The sequence below is a fragment of the Bison bison genome, unplaced genomic scaffold (assembly GCF_000754665.1).
Source record: "Bison bison bison isolate TAMUID 2011002044 unplaced genomic scaffold, Bison_UMD1.0 scf7180017864285, whole genome shotgun sequence".
NCBI lineage: Eukaryota > Metazoa > Chordata > Mammalia > Artiodactyla > Bovidae > Bison > Bison bison.
In genome coordinates this window covers 1,569,531-1,584,356 of record NW_011494857.1, presented here as the reverse complement: position 1 = coordinate 1,584,356, position 14,826 = coordinate 1,569,531, and the positions used below count along the sequence as shown (strand labels likewise).

Genomic DNA, 14,826 nt, shown 5'->3' with positions numbered 1-14,826 from the left:
TTCCCATGGGAATTCCCCCTTGTCCCGACCGGTCGTCAAAGTTATCCGTTCAAATCGCAGTTCTCCCTTTGAATTTTGGGGCTGATCTCCACTGCCTCTCGAAGTCCCGCCCCCACGATTTATTTTAGCTCCACCCCTCCCCGATGATTCCCCAGAGGCCCCGCCTCTTTCTCAGGCAGAAACCCCACCCCCCTCTGCAAAAGGTTTCGTTAGCCCCGCCCCTTCCACAATGGGTAACCCCGCCCCAACCTCGTCCTCGGCGACGCCTCTTATCCTAGCTCCATCCCCTAAACCGGTCGTTTCTAATCCCCGCCTTCTCCCCTGTCAATCTAAACCAGTCCCCGCCCCAGCAGGTGCCTGAATGAAAGGGAGGGAAGATGAGCTCGGCGCCTGAGCAAAGTGGGAGGCGGATCTCTCGCTGAAGGCTATAGCGCATGCGCCATCTCCCAAGCCGCGCCACAGTTACCTCAGGCAACCGCCCTCCTGGAGACCAGTGCGCATGTGCGGCTGCTTAATGACCGCCCTTTGCGCAAAAAAAATACAGCCTCAGGTGGACAGCTGCGCATGAGCAATCGCTCGCAGACGGTCAGGGCGGGGATGGGGGGAAGCCACCGCGTCTGGGAACTAGTGCGCAGGCGCACACGCACGTGGCTCTCTTCTTTAAACACCAATTGTCTGGAAGAACGCACCCGCCCAAGTGCGCATGCTCGGTCGCGCGAGACCGCTCGCCTTCCCTCTTCTGCGCCTGCGCGACCGTGATTCCTCAGTCTCCCCACCCCCCCAGGCTCGGTCGCGAGGGCCGCGAGCTTCGAAAGGGCGGGAAAGGCGGTTGGAGAGGGAGGGGCGAGCGGTTACTCACTCCATGGCTGCGCAAAGGAGAGGCGGCGGCGGCCTCGGCTGAAGAGAGAAGGCAGGAGCGGAGAGCGCAGGCGCGGTGAGCGCGGAGACTGGCCGGGGGCACAGAGGGGTCGCGGCTACAGAGCCATGGCCGGGGGTACGCGGGCGGAGGCGGCGTGGCAGTAGAGTGAGGAGAGCCCGTGATCTGAGGGTGGGGAATGAGGCGGCCCCGGGGACTGGACACAGATATACCGCGGGCGGCGCAGCACGGCCTGCGCGGATCCTTCCGCGCCCCGCCCCGCGTGGCCCCAACCCGGAGGCGGGCCTGCACCCCTGCCCTCGGGGATCGGATCCTGGCTTTCGATCCCGGGGGTTCAGGCCTCTCCTTCCTTTTACCCGTGGCTATCTCTAGCCCCGCTTTTCTCCCGACTCCGGGGGTTCCGACCCTCCGTTCTCTCTGACTCTGAGGTCCGGCCCTCTGCTCCCTCTGATTCTGGTGACTCGGTAACCCCTCTTCCCTGAGACTCGCGCCAGTTCATTTCTCCTTTGCTTTCCCCTGCTTCGCGAATTTCCGGCCAGCCACATGCTACTCTCCATCCTTCAACTGCCGTCCCACTCAGAACCTTTCCTGTGGCTTAGAACCTGGTATGAGTCACAGAGCGCGCTCCATTCAAATCACAGGCCGGCGAAGGTGGCCTTGGGCAAATGACCTGAATTCTCTAGCAGCCTAGATAGGAGACTATCTGTAAAACGCGGAGAATAATCAACTCTACCTGGTGGGGTCATTTGTGAGAATGAAATGAGTCGATGCCTGTGAAACTTGAGAGCCCACTTCATACATGCTCTCTCAACCTCTTATTGTGAGCAGGAAGGAACCCTGGGGCCTGGTGTCACCCTTTCCGACCCCGCTGGCAGGAACCCCAGACGCTAGACCATACAGCACTTGCTAAAAGGTCATCCTTGTGTCTCCTTTACCTCCTCCAAGGTATTTCCCAGCCATCCCGGCCTTTCCCATTCACAACATGGACGCTCAGCCCCATCTTGGTGCAGGGAGTCAGTTTTCGCCCTCAGGCCCGATATCTTCTCTGTGTCTCCTGCGCACCTACCCTCAACGCTTATCCTCAGCATTCCTTTGAGGCCAGTTGGTTCCTTCTTTTTCCATAGCCCCCACCTAGGCTCCCTTTCAGACTGTCCTCTACCTCAGCTCCCCCCACCCCACCATCAGTCGTGCAGGTCTGCCAGAAATAGGAAGATCTGTAATCCATTGCTCAAAGAGATGGGACTTCCTAGCCATCCCCTCCCAGCCCAAGTGGTTGTGGGTCTTTCCTGTGCTGCAGAAACCCCTCCTCTCCCCACCTCCGTTCATCCACAGCAGGACATTACAGCTGGAGTTGAGCTTTTCCTGGTGCTTATGAGACTGAATCAAGATCCAGAGAAGACAGGGGACCTTGATCTTGAGAGTTATCTGAGAATAAAGACATCCAGGCTTGTTTTTTTCTTCCTCTAAGTTCAGATGCTTTTTTTTTTCTTCCAGATTTACTGGGATATGATTGACATGTAGCACTGGGTAAGCTTAAGGCATACAGCATAGTGATTTGATTGAACATACCTCATAAATTGATTAGTAAGTGTAGTGAACATTATCTCCTACAGATACAAAACTGAAGAAATAGAAAAGAATACATCCTGTTTTCCTTGTGATGAGAACTCTTAGGATTTGTAACAGCTTTCATACACAACGTATGGTGGTATTAATTAGGTTTATTGTATATTGCATCCCTAATACAGGCTACTCTTGCATACCGGAAGTCTTTGGGATCTGACCACTTACTTTATCCACTCTGCCAGTATTTGAGCTCTTGCCCTATAGGGGCTATGTTTTTTACTGAGGTAACAGAGTAATGTTTAAGGGCACGGACTCTGGAGCCAAGTTGTTGGATTCAGCCCCTGACTACACCCCACTTAACTAGCTTACTGGCAATTTCCCTTCCATGTGTCTTGCTTTCCATGAATAGTTCGAGAATCAAATATGGAGTTGAGTTAATAGAAACATGCTGATGGCCAATGTATGTGGCCATCGACAGTACCTATTTCTTAGTACTGTTTTGAGGATTAAATGAATTAATCCACGTCAGGTGCCCTTAGACAAGTGCCTGGCACAGAGTAAGGTGTTACATAAGGGGTTCATTGTTATTATTAAGGTGGATATGTTTTATGTCCGGTGCCCAGCAGTAGTGCTTCTAAAGGTGTTTTAAGTAAGGACTGACTTCCACTCCTCAGTGTTGAGTACTAGCTGGTGGGATTAGGGGAAGCCATGGACAGGCTGCTGGCAGTGAGGGGGGACAGTCATCCCCCAGCCTTCTCGTCTAGATTATAACTGGCGGATTAGGTGGAGTATTTTTCTTTAAATAAACTTTTATTTTGGAGTAACTGTAGATTGACCACAAAGCTGCCAAGACAATACAGAGTTCCCGAGGAGCCCCTCACACAGCCTCCCCCTCCCGTGGGCATCTTGTGTTACACTGGTGTTTGTCACAACTCGGGAGGCAATGTCAGTCTGTTTCTGTGACCTACCCCCTCGCCCACCCCATCTTCTGATTTCACCTGTTGTTCCCCAACCCCTTCTTTTCAGGATCCCCCCAGGATGCCGAGTTACACTTAGTTTTCACGTCTCCTCTGCAACCTCTGGTCTGTGGAGGCTTTTCAGACTTTTCTTGTCTCCTGTGACTTTGATGTTTCTGAAGAGTGCAGGTTGGGTATTCTGTGAACTGTTCCTCTTTAGTTTTGTCTCATAGACTGGGACTTGGAGAAGGAAATGGCAACTCCTCCATCCACAGGATTCTTGCCTAGAGAATCCTGTGGATGGAGGAGCCTGGTGGGCTGCTGTCCATAGGGTCGCACAGAGTCGGTCACGACTGAAGCGACTTAGCAGCAGCATAGACTGGGACTATGGGGTTTTGAGAGGATGGTCAGGTTAGACAGTTAATAACTTGAGAATGAACTTAGTATCTGAGAAGACCCTGGGTACGCCGCGGTCCCTGCCCCGTGTGCCTCTTTCTCTCTTCAGCTGGGTCCCGCAGAACTGAGTCCTGGTGCCAATCACCCTGCCCACGCAGCCTGACTCAGTCCTGCAGAGCGGGTGCCAGCAAGCACACTGCGCTCCTAGCCCTTCCCAGCCTATTCCATCTTCTGGGCAGCGGGTCATCAGCGGTGTCTGGGAGCCCGGGTCTTGGCACGCTGCGCCCTCTCCCCACACCCACCCCTGATCTGGATCCATGGGCCCTCTGGGACTCAGATGACTCCGCCTTCCCGAGCTTGGCCAAGTATTTGGGGTCCAGCTGCCCGCTGCGCCCTTCAGCTCCTGGGCTGAGGCTGGGAGCCTGGGTGGGGCTGCTGGGGACTCTTTTTCATTGCGGAGGAGCCATGCTTGGGGAGTGAGGCGGTGGTTGCAGGCAGGTTGCGTCACCCCGGCTCTTTGATGGGGAGGGGGAGTGGGGGGCATTCTCTGGGGGCCGGTTGCACACCTGGCAACGATTAGCGAAACCCTGGATTGGGGAGACGCCCCAGTCCAGTAAGGGAGGGGATTAGGAAGGAGGAAGGAGAGCCTGTGCAGTACCCTGGGAATCAGGCTCGATGCCAAGAAGGGGCTCAGATCACAGAGGCTGACCCGCGGGGCTTGCAGGGGGCAAGGCGGAGGCCCGGGGAGGCAAGAGGGATTGTGCAGGGCCACATTGCTGGTTAGAGCGCTGACCCGCCACACACCTCCCAAGGGCCTGCAGGCCCCAGGGAGAGCCTGTCTCCTCTCAGACGTGTGGGGTCCCTGACCCCCAGCTTGGGACATAGCTTGCTGGGAGGCCGCCAGACCTGGACCTTCACCTCAAGTCTGCTGCTGCTTACTGCTGTCAGTTTCTGTTGGTTGCCACCTGCCCCTCCCCAAGCCCCCCTGCGCCAAAGGAGACCCTCCTTGCCTGTTCTATCTCAGAACCCACTGCTTTCCCAGTCACGGTGACAGCCTGGTGTGATGGAAGAGGCACCGGGTTTCCATCAGATGGACCCAAGTTTCAGTCCCATGCCCACATCACCTGATCTTCGCCAAGGGTGCCGATGTGGCCCTGACTGTTGGGCTTCCGCTGCGTTCTTACAAGTGGCTCCGGTAGCGCCTTGGCCTTTTGATCAAGGAAAGGTGGCTCAGAGCATTGTCTCTGGAGTCAGCCTGCTAGGTTCACGCTCCAACTCCGCTTCTTCTTTGACCCTCAGCAGGTGGCATCTTCTCTGTGTGACTCAGTTTCCTCATCCATAAAATGGGGATAAGATGACCCACCTCATAGGCTTATTGTGAGGATTAAATACGTAAATGTATGCAAAATTCCTAGAACGGGGCCTGCCTGCCTAAGTGTGAGCATTATTTCTCTCCAAGACGTGGGTGCTGAGAAGATTGTGTGAAATGCTGTAGGTAAAGCCCGGCACTATGGCCAGCCTGTGGTCGTTTCTCTTCCTGTTCCTACCACACTTCATTCTGCTTTCAGAGCCCCTCGAAAGCAGATGTCTGTGTGCCTGACTGTTTCCCTGAGCACTTAGAGGATAAGTCAGGACCTCCTCATTCCCAGGAACTGTTCCACACAGCCCCCAGCCTTCTGCTGTGGCCTCACAAGGCATCAGAACTTTTTTGCCTGGCTGCGCCTCGAAGCATGCAGGCTCTCAGTTCCCCAACCGGGGATTGAACCCATGCTCCACCCCCCTGCGATGGGAGCAGAGTGCCACCCACTGGACACCAGGAAAGTCCCGCGTCAGTTCTGATTTTGGCTTTGCTGGGTCTTTGTTGCTGTGCAGGCTTTTCTCTAGTTGCAGTGGCGGGGGGGTGCTCTTCGTTGCAGGGCATGGGTTTCTCGTTGCGGTGGCTTCTCGTTGAGGGGCATGGGCTCTGGGGCGTGTGGGCTCAGTAATTGGGGCGAGTGGGCCAAGTTACTCCTGGGCATGTGGGATCTTCCCGGACCAGGGACTGAACCCGTGTCTCCTGCCTCTGAAGGCGGATTCTTTACTACTGAGCCACCAGGGAAGCCCTCACATCAGTTCCTTTTTAAAATGAGTTGCTGAGGCACAGAAACTGGGGAGTTCAATTCTGTGTTCCCTGAAGAGGCCCTCGGGCAGCTGTCTCGATCATGCAGGCCAGGAGCAAGGGTTGGGAGTGGGCGTCCTGGCAAACAAGGACAGGAAGGCCAAGGCCAGTTCAGCTGGGGAAAGGGCAGTGCTGGGGCCAGACACACAGCACAGGTCTGCCACGTGGCCTGGCGGCTCAGAGTCCGCCAAAGCCCCTTCTCTTAGTGGTTTCAGACAACACACATCGATTCCTTTTCCATTCTGGAGACCGGCAGTCTAATAAAAGAGTCTTCCTGGAACAGTGATCCCAGTCTTCTAGGCACCGGGACAGGTTTCGTGGAGAACAGCCCCTCATCTCCCACTGTGCGGGCTGGTGCTAACAGGCCACGGGCTGGTGCTAACAGGCCACGGGCTGGTTCAAGACCATGGCCCGGGGGCTGGGGACTCCTGTTCTCAAGGCTCTAGGGGAGAATCCGTTTCCTTGTCTTTGGGCCCTTGTGAGCACTCTGGGGCACACCCCAGTAATCCAGGATAGTGTCTTCACCTCAAGATCCTGAATGTAACGTCTGTAAAGTCCCTTTGACCATATAGGGTAACATACTCACAGATGCTAAGGATTAGGATGGGGACGTATCCATCCCACCACGCCTCCCTCTCAGAGCCTCATTTTCCTCATCTGAGAGCTGCAGGCCGCCAGCCCTGGGGTGCCCCTCCTCACATGCATGCAGAGACTGGACAGGGCAAACTGAAGGTAGTTGGCAACACAGTACCCTGGCCCTCGGGACACTCACTTCTCCCCGTGTGCCCTTAAGCAGGGCCCCGCACACCCGTGTGCTGCATCAGCGGAGCAGGGACGGGAGCAGGGCGGAGGACCCGAGAGAGTGCGGAAGGGTCTCGGATGACGCCAGCCCCGCAGGCACGCGTGCCAGCCTGGCGGTGCGGAGCTTCAAGTTTTACAGAAATGAGAAACAGACTTTTCCACAAGGTCCAAGTTTTAAAAGGTTGGTGAGTCACTCACAGAAACCCTGGTGAACTATGAGTGTGGAGAGGTGGGGGCCAAGGGCCCTCCTGACCTTTGCGTGCAGAGTCACCCCATCACACACCCCAAAAATATGTCCTTCTCTGCCAGGGCAGGGACCAAAAGAAACTGAGAATTCTCAGGGCAGGGTCACCTGCTGGCCTGACCCAGGTTGAGAGGGTGCCAGCCTTGCTCAGACACTGCCAGGTCCTGTGTAAAGACGTGAGGGGCAGTGTTTGTGGGGAGCAGGGAAAGGGGTCTCTAAGAGTCATCTGGGAGGGTTGGGGGCCTCCGTCAGCCATCCATACCCCAACCAGATGCCACCACGGACACTTGTAGTTAAACAATTTGGGTTTCCTGCTTGTTGCAGTTGGGGGTGCCCACCCTGGGGGCCCACGGGGCATCTCAGGTAGGGGCTGGGCTGGGCTGAGTGACTGGGGAGGGTTCAGGGAGGCAAGTTTCGCTCTGGATCAGAGGCCAGCAGGGAGCAGGGGCGTCTGTGGCCAGCGTCAGTTATCCGTGGAGCCAGTGCTGTGCTGAGTGAAGAAGCGGCTGTCAGCTCTGAGTCAGGAGTGGTGGTTGGTCATTTTTGTGCTTTGGACAGCATTTGTGTTCTGGTCTGTGTTGAGCTGTGCAGTGATCCAGCGGTCTGCGTGGCCTTGCCCGGTGCGTCCGTGGAGTTGTTTGTGCCCAGCAGGTGAGCACCAGGCGGCTGTCAGAGCTACTCTTCCCTCTCTCAGCAGAGAGGCTTGTCCTGCCCGATGGGGGACGGGAGTGGGGGCAGCCTGTACCCCTCCCTGGGTACATGTACCCCTGGGGTCCTCGAGCTCAGAGCAGAGGAGCAAGGCCGAGATGAAGGCGGCCAGCAGTGCTGGATGGCCGGTCACTGGGAGAGCTGGGGAAATGGGGCAGGGGTGGAGGCCGGGGCAGGGGAGCTCAGCGGGGAGACCTCCCAGGCCCCCCACAGACCCGTGGGGACTGCCCCGTGGGGATGTTCGCGGGCCAGCAGGGCCCTGGACCTCAGCCCTGTTAGGTTTGCTCAAGAGCCCTTTGTCCCCTTCCTCCTGCCCACTCCCACCCAGAGCAGGAGCAGACTCCAGGGCGGGGAGCGGGGGGCAGGAAAGAGCGGCTGAGCCCCCCGTCCTCCAGGTCTCTAGGTGTCTAGCCTGCAGTGGGGGAAACAGGCAGCACTGAACTGGATTCTGGAGTGAAACCCGAACCACTGAACTAGTCTGGAAGGTGACGAGATGGCTTGGGATGACGTCAGGGAACAGGAAGGGGTACTGGGCGTAGCATGCAAGGGGGCGTTGTGTGGCGGTGGGAAAGGCCCCTCTGGAGAGGCTCCCGAGGCCCCGGTTCAGCTCTGGGGCCAGACGGCCTCAGTCATTGCTGCCGTCTGGGCGACTCTGGGCAAGTTACTGAAGTTCTCTCCACTCCATTTTGCCCATCTGTGAGATGGAAACTCTGGTGGTTCCGCTCTTTGGGTTGTAGTCGGTACAGGTAAAGGTTTCCCAGGTGACTGAGTGGTAAGGAATCTACTTGCCAATGCAGGAGACGTGGGTTCAGTCCCTAAGTCAGGAAGATCCCGTGGAGGAGGAGATGGCAGCCCACTCCAGTATTCCTATCTGGGAAATCTAATGGACAAGGGAGCCTGGTGGGTACAGTCCATAGGGTTGCCAGAGGAGCGGGACACGACTTAGCACACACACTCAACAGCACAAGTAAAGCACTGCAGACGAGGCACAGGATAAATGTCCAGCGGTTGGTGCGGCGACTGCCAGCCAGGGACAGGTAGGGGCTGTGGCTGGTTCTAATCTCAGTCATAGCCACCCCGCCCCCCACCTCTGGTGGTTTTTACTTGGTTCCCAGAGAAACCATCTCCATGGCGACTGCCTCTCCCCTGGGACTCGGGTGTCGGTTGCAGGAGAGAGGCTGGGCAGGGGGAGCACAGGGCTGTGGATTTCTGTCTAGCTGCACGCACACATGTGTCCACCTGTGGGGCCCATAAAGCCCCTGGCCCTGGCAAGTCTCCCTCTCCGAGTCTTGTCTGAGTGGTCTCTCTGCTCCAGGCTGTGTTTCCACTGGAGTCCCCTGCTGGCCTCAGCTGACTGGAGCTTTTAGGCTCCAGTCTCCTCCCCAGCCTGTTCTCAACCAGCTTCACTCATCCCCAGAAAAAAGCACAGTCCCGCCTTTAGAAGCATCTCTGCCCAGCCCCTCCCTGGCATCCTGTGCTTGGTTGGTTTATTTAATGGCTTTATTGAAATAGTGCATAATTCACATCCATTTATTAAACTGTATAAATTCAGTGGGTTTTAGTACATTGAGAGTTGTGAACCTATTACCACAATGTAATTTTGGAACATTTTTATCACTCCAGAAAGATACCTTATACCTCTTAGCAGGCACTCCCCATGCCCCCATCCCTAGGTAGCCTCTCCTCTGTTCTCTGTCTCTGTAGATACTCCTGTAACGGGCATTTCGTGTGAATCGGATCATACAGTAGGAGTCTAGTTTTTTAGGTTCATCCGTTTTATAGCATATATCAATAGGGTTTTTTAAAGACTGTATAATATTCCATTTTATCCACTCATCAACTGATGGTCATTTGGGTTGTTTTTACTTTTTGCTGTTACAGAATATTTGTGTGCTAGTTTTGTATGGGTGTATGTTTTCATTTCTCTTGGGAGAGGTCTAGGGATGTAATTGCTGGATCATAGGCCAACTGTATGTTTAAGGAACTGCCAGACTGTTTTCCAAAGTGGCTGCCCCGTCGTACACCCCCACTGGTGATGAATGAGGGTTCAAATTGCCCCACCCTCACCAGGCTTGCTGTTACCCACCTTCTTTATTATTGGCATCCTAGTGGCATCTGTAGAAGAAGGCAGTGGCACCCCACTCCAGTACTCTTGCCTGGAAAATCCCATGGACGGAGGAGTCTGGTAGGCTACAGTCCATGGGGTCGCTAAGAGTCAGACCTGACTGAGCGACTTCACTTTCACTTTTCACTTTCATGCACTGGAGAAGGAAATGGCAACCCGCTCCAGTGTTCTTGCCTGGAGAATCCCAGGGGCGGCAGAGCCTGGTGGACTGCCGTCTATGGGGTCACACAGAGTCAGACACGACTGAAGCGACTTAGCAGCAGCAGTGGCATCCGTGAGCTGGTATCTCCTGGTTTTGATTTGCATTTCCCAGTGGCTAAGGATGCTTTCCCTGTGCTTACCAGCTATTGGTATACCTTCTTTGGCATCCCGTGGTTTTGACACAGGGCATTTTCCACTGTTCCTCAAGGCAGCAGACCCTTGGCCGTCTGAGCTTTGACCTGGAATGAGCTACTGATCTAACCTCTTCTCACCCTAACTCCTCCACATCCTTCAAAACAGATTTAAACACCCTTTCCTTCTCTAGGACAGTGTCCTTGTCCCTCCCCTGAGCTTCTAGTAGGTTCTCACCAAAGCCCTTGCACGGTGTCTACCATGCCATCCGATAATCTGATTCTTTGTTACCCTCAGTAAGCTCTGAATTATCTGAGGGCCGGGACCTTGTTTGACCCTGACTTTGACATTTATGTTGACGCTGAGCAGGTTTCTTAACTCTAGAAAGGAGATGCTAATGGTACGTACCCCACGGTAGGAACATTGTAGAGCTAAACCGATCATCAGTACATGAAGAGCACTTGGAATGGTAGCTGGCAAAAAGCAACCTGGACCTGTTTACTCGGTAACAAGCATTTGCGGAGTGCCTGCAGGAGCCCGCAGCTGTCCCAGACGTTGGGGTACAGCAGAGGAGAGCACAGACCCAAATCCTGCCCTTCCTGCCCTCTTCTAATGGGGAGACATACATCTAACAAGATGTGTAAATGGAATGTACCTTGTTTCAGGTGGCGCTGGCTTCCTCAGGACAGCCAAGGGAGACGTCGCTGAGCAGGTGACACTTTACATTTTAGCAAAAACCTGAAGAAGGCAAGGGAGGAAGCCATGGCGCCGTGGGGAGAGTGTTCCACGGAGCAGCAGGTGCAAAGGCCCTGGGGCAGGGGTGCTCTCGGCATGTGTGAGGAGCAGCAGGAAGGCTTGTGGGACCGGAGTGGCATGACGGAGGCAAAGGGCACTTAGAGGTTGGCGCATGGGCACCTTTTGGCCATTTGGGAGTAATGCTGCTGAGAATATTTGCGCACGAGTGTTTGTGTGAATACCTGTTTTCATTTCCAGTGGCTTTTCCTTCACCACATTTATAACACTGGGGTGTTAAGGACAGGCGGCCATGCCATATTGTCTTTTGTTTGCCCAGTTCAAGGCCTGTCTTGTCCCAAGTCTCAGTGGATGTTTGTTGACTGAATGAATGAGGTATGTTTATGGATTATCCACACACGTGGCACATAAGAGCACTGAATGGCTGGTGCGTTTATCATTATTTTTTAATAAATGCTGTTGGTACATCAGATCGGCAGAACTTTGCTAACAAGGTGCTGACAGGTTGTAGGGAAATGGTTGTCTCGGGCACTGCCAGTTAGAATAAAGTGGATAGAGGCAGGTTGGAGAGTAGTTTGGTTGTCCCTAGTAAAACCAAGATGCAAATATGTGGCCAGTAGCTTCTCTTCGGGGATCTGCCCTGGAAAAGTGTCTGCGCCTGTGCCTGAGAGCGTGACTGCGCGCGCTTGTTGCAGCATTGTTTATAGTGAAGAAAAGCCAGAAGCGTCCTAAATGCCCATTGGTAGTTTGTTTCAGTTGCTCAGTTGTACCCGACTTTGTGACCCCATGGACCGCAGCACGCCAGGCCTCCCTGTCCATCACCAACTCCCAGAGTTTACTCAAACTCATGTCCATTGAGTCGGTGATGCCATCCAACCATCTCATCCTCTGTCGTCCCCTTCTCCTCCTTCCTGCCTTCAATCTTTCCCAGCATCAGGGTCTTTTCCAGTGAGTCAGTTCTTCACATCACGTGGCCAAAGTATTGGGGTTTCAGCTTCAGCATCAGTCCTTCCAATGAATATTCAGGACTGATTTCCTTTAGGATTGACTGGTTCTCCTTGCAGTCAAGGGACTCTCAAGAGTCTTCTCTAACACCACAGTTCAAAAGCATCAATTCTTCGGCACTCACCTGTTTTATAGTCCAACTCTCACATCCATACATGACTACTGGAAAAACCATAGCTTTGACTAGATGGACCTTTGTCAGCAAAGTAATGTCTTTGCTTTTTAATATGCTATCTAGGTTAGTCATAGCTTTTCTTCCAGGGAGTGAGCGTCTTTTAATTTCATGGCTGCAGTCACCATCTGCAGTGATTTTGGAGCCCAAAAAATTAGTCTGTCACTGTTTCCACTGTTTCCACTGTTTCCCCATCTATTTGCCATGAAGTGATGGGCCCAGATGCCATGATCTTAGTTTTCTGAATGTTGGAGCTTTAAGCCAACTTTTTCACTCTCCTCTTTCACTTTCATCAAGAGATTCTTTAGTTCTTCGCTTTTTGCCGTAAAGGTGCTATGTATCATCTGCATATCTGAGGTTATTGATATTTCTCCTGGCAATCTAGATTCCAGCTTGTGCTTTATCCAGCCCAGCATTTCTCATGATGTACTCTGCATATATGTTAAATAAGCAGGGTGACAGTATGCAGCCTTGATGTACTCTTTTCCCGATATGAAACCAGTCTGTTGTTCCATGTCCAGTTCTAACTGTTGCTTCCTGACCTGCATACAGATTTCTCAGGAGGCAGATCAGGTGGTCTGGTATTCCCATCTCTTGAAGAATTTTCCACAGTTTGTTGTGATCCACACACTCAAAGGTTTTGGCGTAGTCAATAAAGCAGAAGTAGATGTTTTTCTGGAACTCACTTGCCCATCGTTAGAGGCATGGGTGAACATGGTCTAGTCATACCACATTTTATTTATCATTCCTTCCAGCTTACTGGTTTACAGCAGCTGTAAGGAATGAAAAGCCTGTTGAAAACTACAAATTGTGGAGTGACCCACGTAGTATGAGCCCTTGGGAGTAGAGAAAACATGTGAGTAAAAGTATTTCCTCTGGATGTGAACACGTGTGCAAGTGTATGTAGATAAGAGATATATGACAGCTTTTCACCTGAGTACCTCACAGGTGTGGGGACCAGTAGTGACAGATAGTGATCAGGGGACTCTTGGCTTTGTCAGTGATAGCCAAAACAAGATTTTAAAGAAAGGACTGGTGTATTAATTGTTCCATTAAAATTTAAATGTTGAATGCACTTAGGTGGAGGGAGAAAAATCTTTCAGTACCAGAACAAGATCTTGTCTAGTCCTATTATATTAAGAGTGTTTCTAGAATCTTCCTTAAAATCTACCCCTCTGGCTGTCCTGACTTTTCCACACATCTAACCTGATTTGTTTTCCCTGTGGGGAAATTTGCCATTTCCCACCACCTGAGCTCCTTCGGGTGCAAGTTTGGGCCTCAGGAGTGAGAAGTGAGAAGGAGAGTGTAATTGCTCATTAGTGGTGAGGTGATTGCTTGGGGTAGAGAGGCTGTTTTCCAGGGAAGAAAAGGAGAAGCCAGATAGCTGAGAACCTCTGGGTCCAAGAAGCTTTTTTGTACCAGCTGGAGGCAGTTCAAAGGGCAGGAAGCCGAGGGGTTTCTGAGAGCGCTTCCTCCTCCATCTGGTGAGGATGATACGTGTGCGTGCTCAGTCGTGCATGACTGTTTGCGACCCCATTGGACTGCCGCCCACCAGGCTCCTCTGTCCATGGAGTTCTGCAAGAATACTGGAGTGAATAGCCATTCCCTTCTCCAGGGTATCTTCCCGACCCAGGGATCGAACCTGTGTCTCCTGCTATGGCAGGTGGATTCTTTACGACTGTGCCACCTTGGAAACCCCGGTGAGGATGATAAGCCTGTTTAAAATGACCTCTAAAATATTGTCAGTACAAAAAAGAGTGCTCCTGGCTCATGCAGCCTTGTGTGTACAGGGGGAGAGAGTGCAGACTGCATTTGCTTAAATGTGTCAAAAATGTCTGGAAAGAGGCCCGAAAAACCCGAAAGCTTGTCTCCAGGGAAGAGAGGTAGCTGTGGGGGTGAGGGGAGACCACGGAGACCCCTCTTGTATCTTTTGAACATAGAACCACGTGAGCAGACTATTCACAAAAAGTATGTAATTTTGTTTTTAAAAACACCCACGAGTAGAACACGTGTGCGCAGGCCTCCTGGGGGGTTGGTGTGCGGGGGCATTTGGGGATCTGTTCATGTGAGCGGGGCATGGTGGCAGGACAGGGGCCAGGCTTCCCACAGACCCTCCTCCCCGTCCCCTGCAGGCAGGCAGGCAAGCCTCCTGTTTGTCTGATGCCTGGGAGGGTGAGAGGCCTCCGGGGTGCCGTCCACACGGAGGCACAGGCCCACAGAAATCAGGACCAGAGCCCCGGCCACCTGAGGAGGTGAGAGGGCAGCTGGAAACTGCCTCTCCCTGGTCTCTGTCCTGCCTCCCAGTGGGGACACCTCATGCTGTGGAGGAGGAAGGGCCTCTAGCTGCCTGGTAGCGGGGCTCTGTTTCCAGCCCCTGGGACTGGCTGGTCCTACCGGGCAGGGCGGTTGGGTAAGAGCCAGGTGGAGTGGCCCAGGTCCCCAGCAGCTCCTGCCCGGCCCCTGGTGCTGTCTGCCCCCGCCCCCCACAGCCTGGATGAGTCTTCCTGTCCCTTCGGAGCCTCTCCTGTGGCTTCACCCCGCGCTCTGGTTGGACCCCGCAGGCCGCCTCGCTGCTCTGGAACCTGGAGCAGCTGAACTCTGCCCCAGCTGAGGTCTGGGTAGCAGGCGGCTTGCCCCGATCGGCTGATTTCCATTCTTGCAGGACAGGCTCTCTGGGCTCATCTATCCCCTGAGGTTTAGAGGGGTTTTCTTTGACTCAAGGGAGAGAGGGG

The 14,826-nt window shown here is 53.7% G+C and overlaps 1 protein-coding gene across 1 annotated transcript in view; it reads left to right on the top strand.

The window, feature by feature from the left end:
- The first annotated feature begins 360 nt into the window (after positions 1 to 360).
- NUP62 (nucleoporin 62kDa) overlaps positions 361 to 14,826 on the top strand; it is a 22,373-nt gene continuing 7,907 nt past the window's right edge. The window contains exon 1 of the mRNA XM_010849720.1: positions 361 to 934. The gene's annotated coding sequence lies outside the window, so the exon portion shown is untranslated. The remainder of the gene's footprint in view (positions 935 to 14,826) is intronic.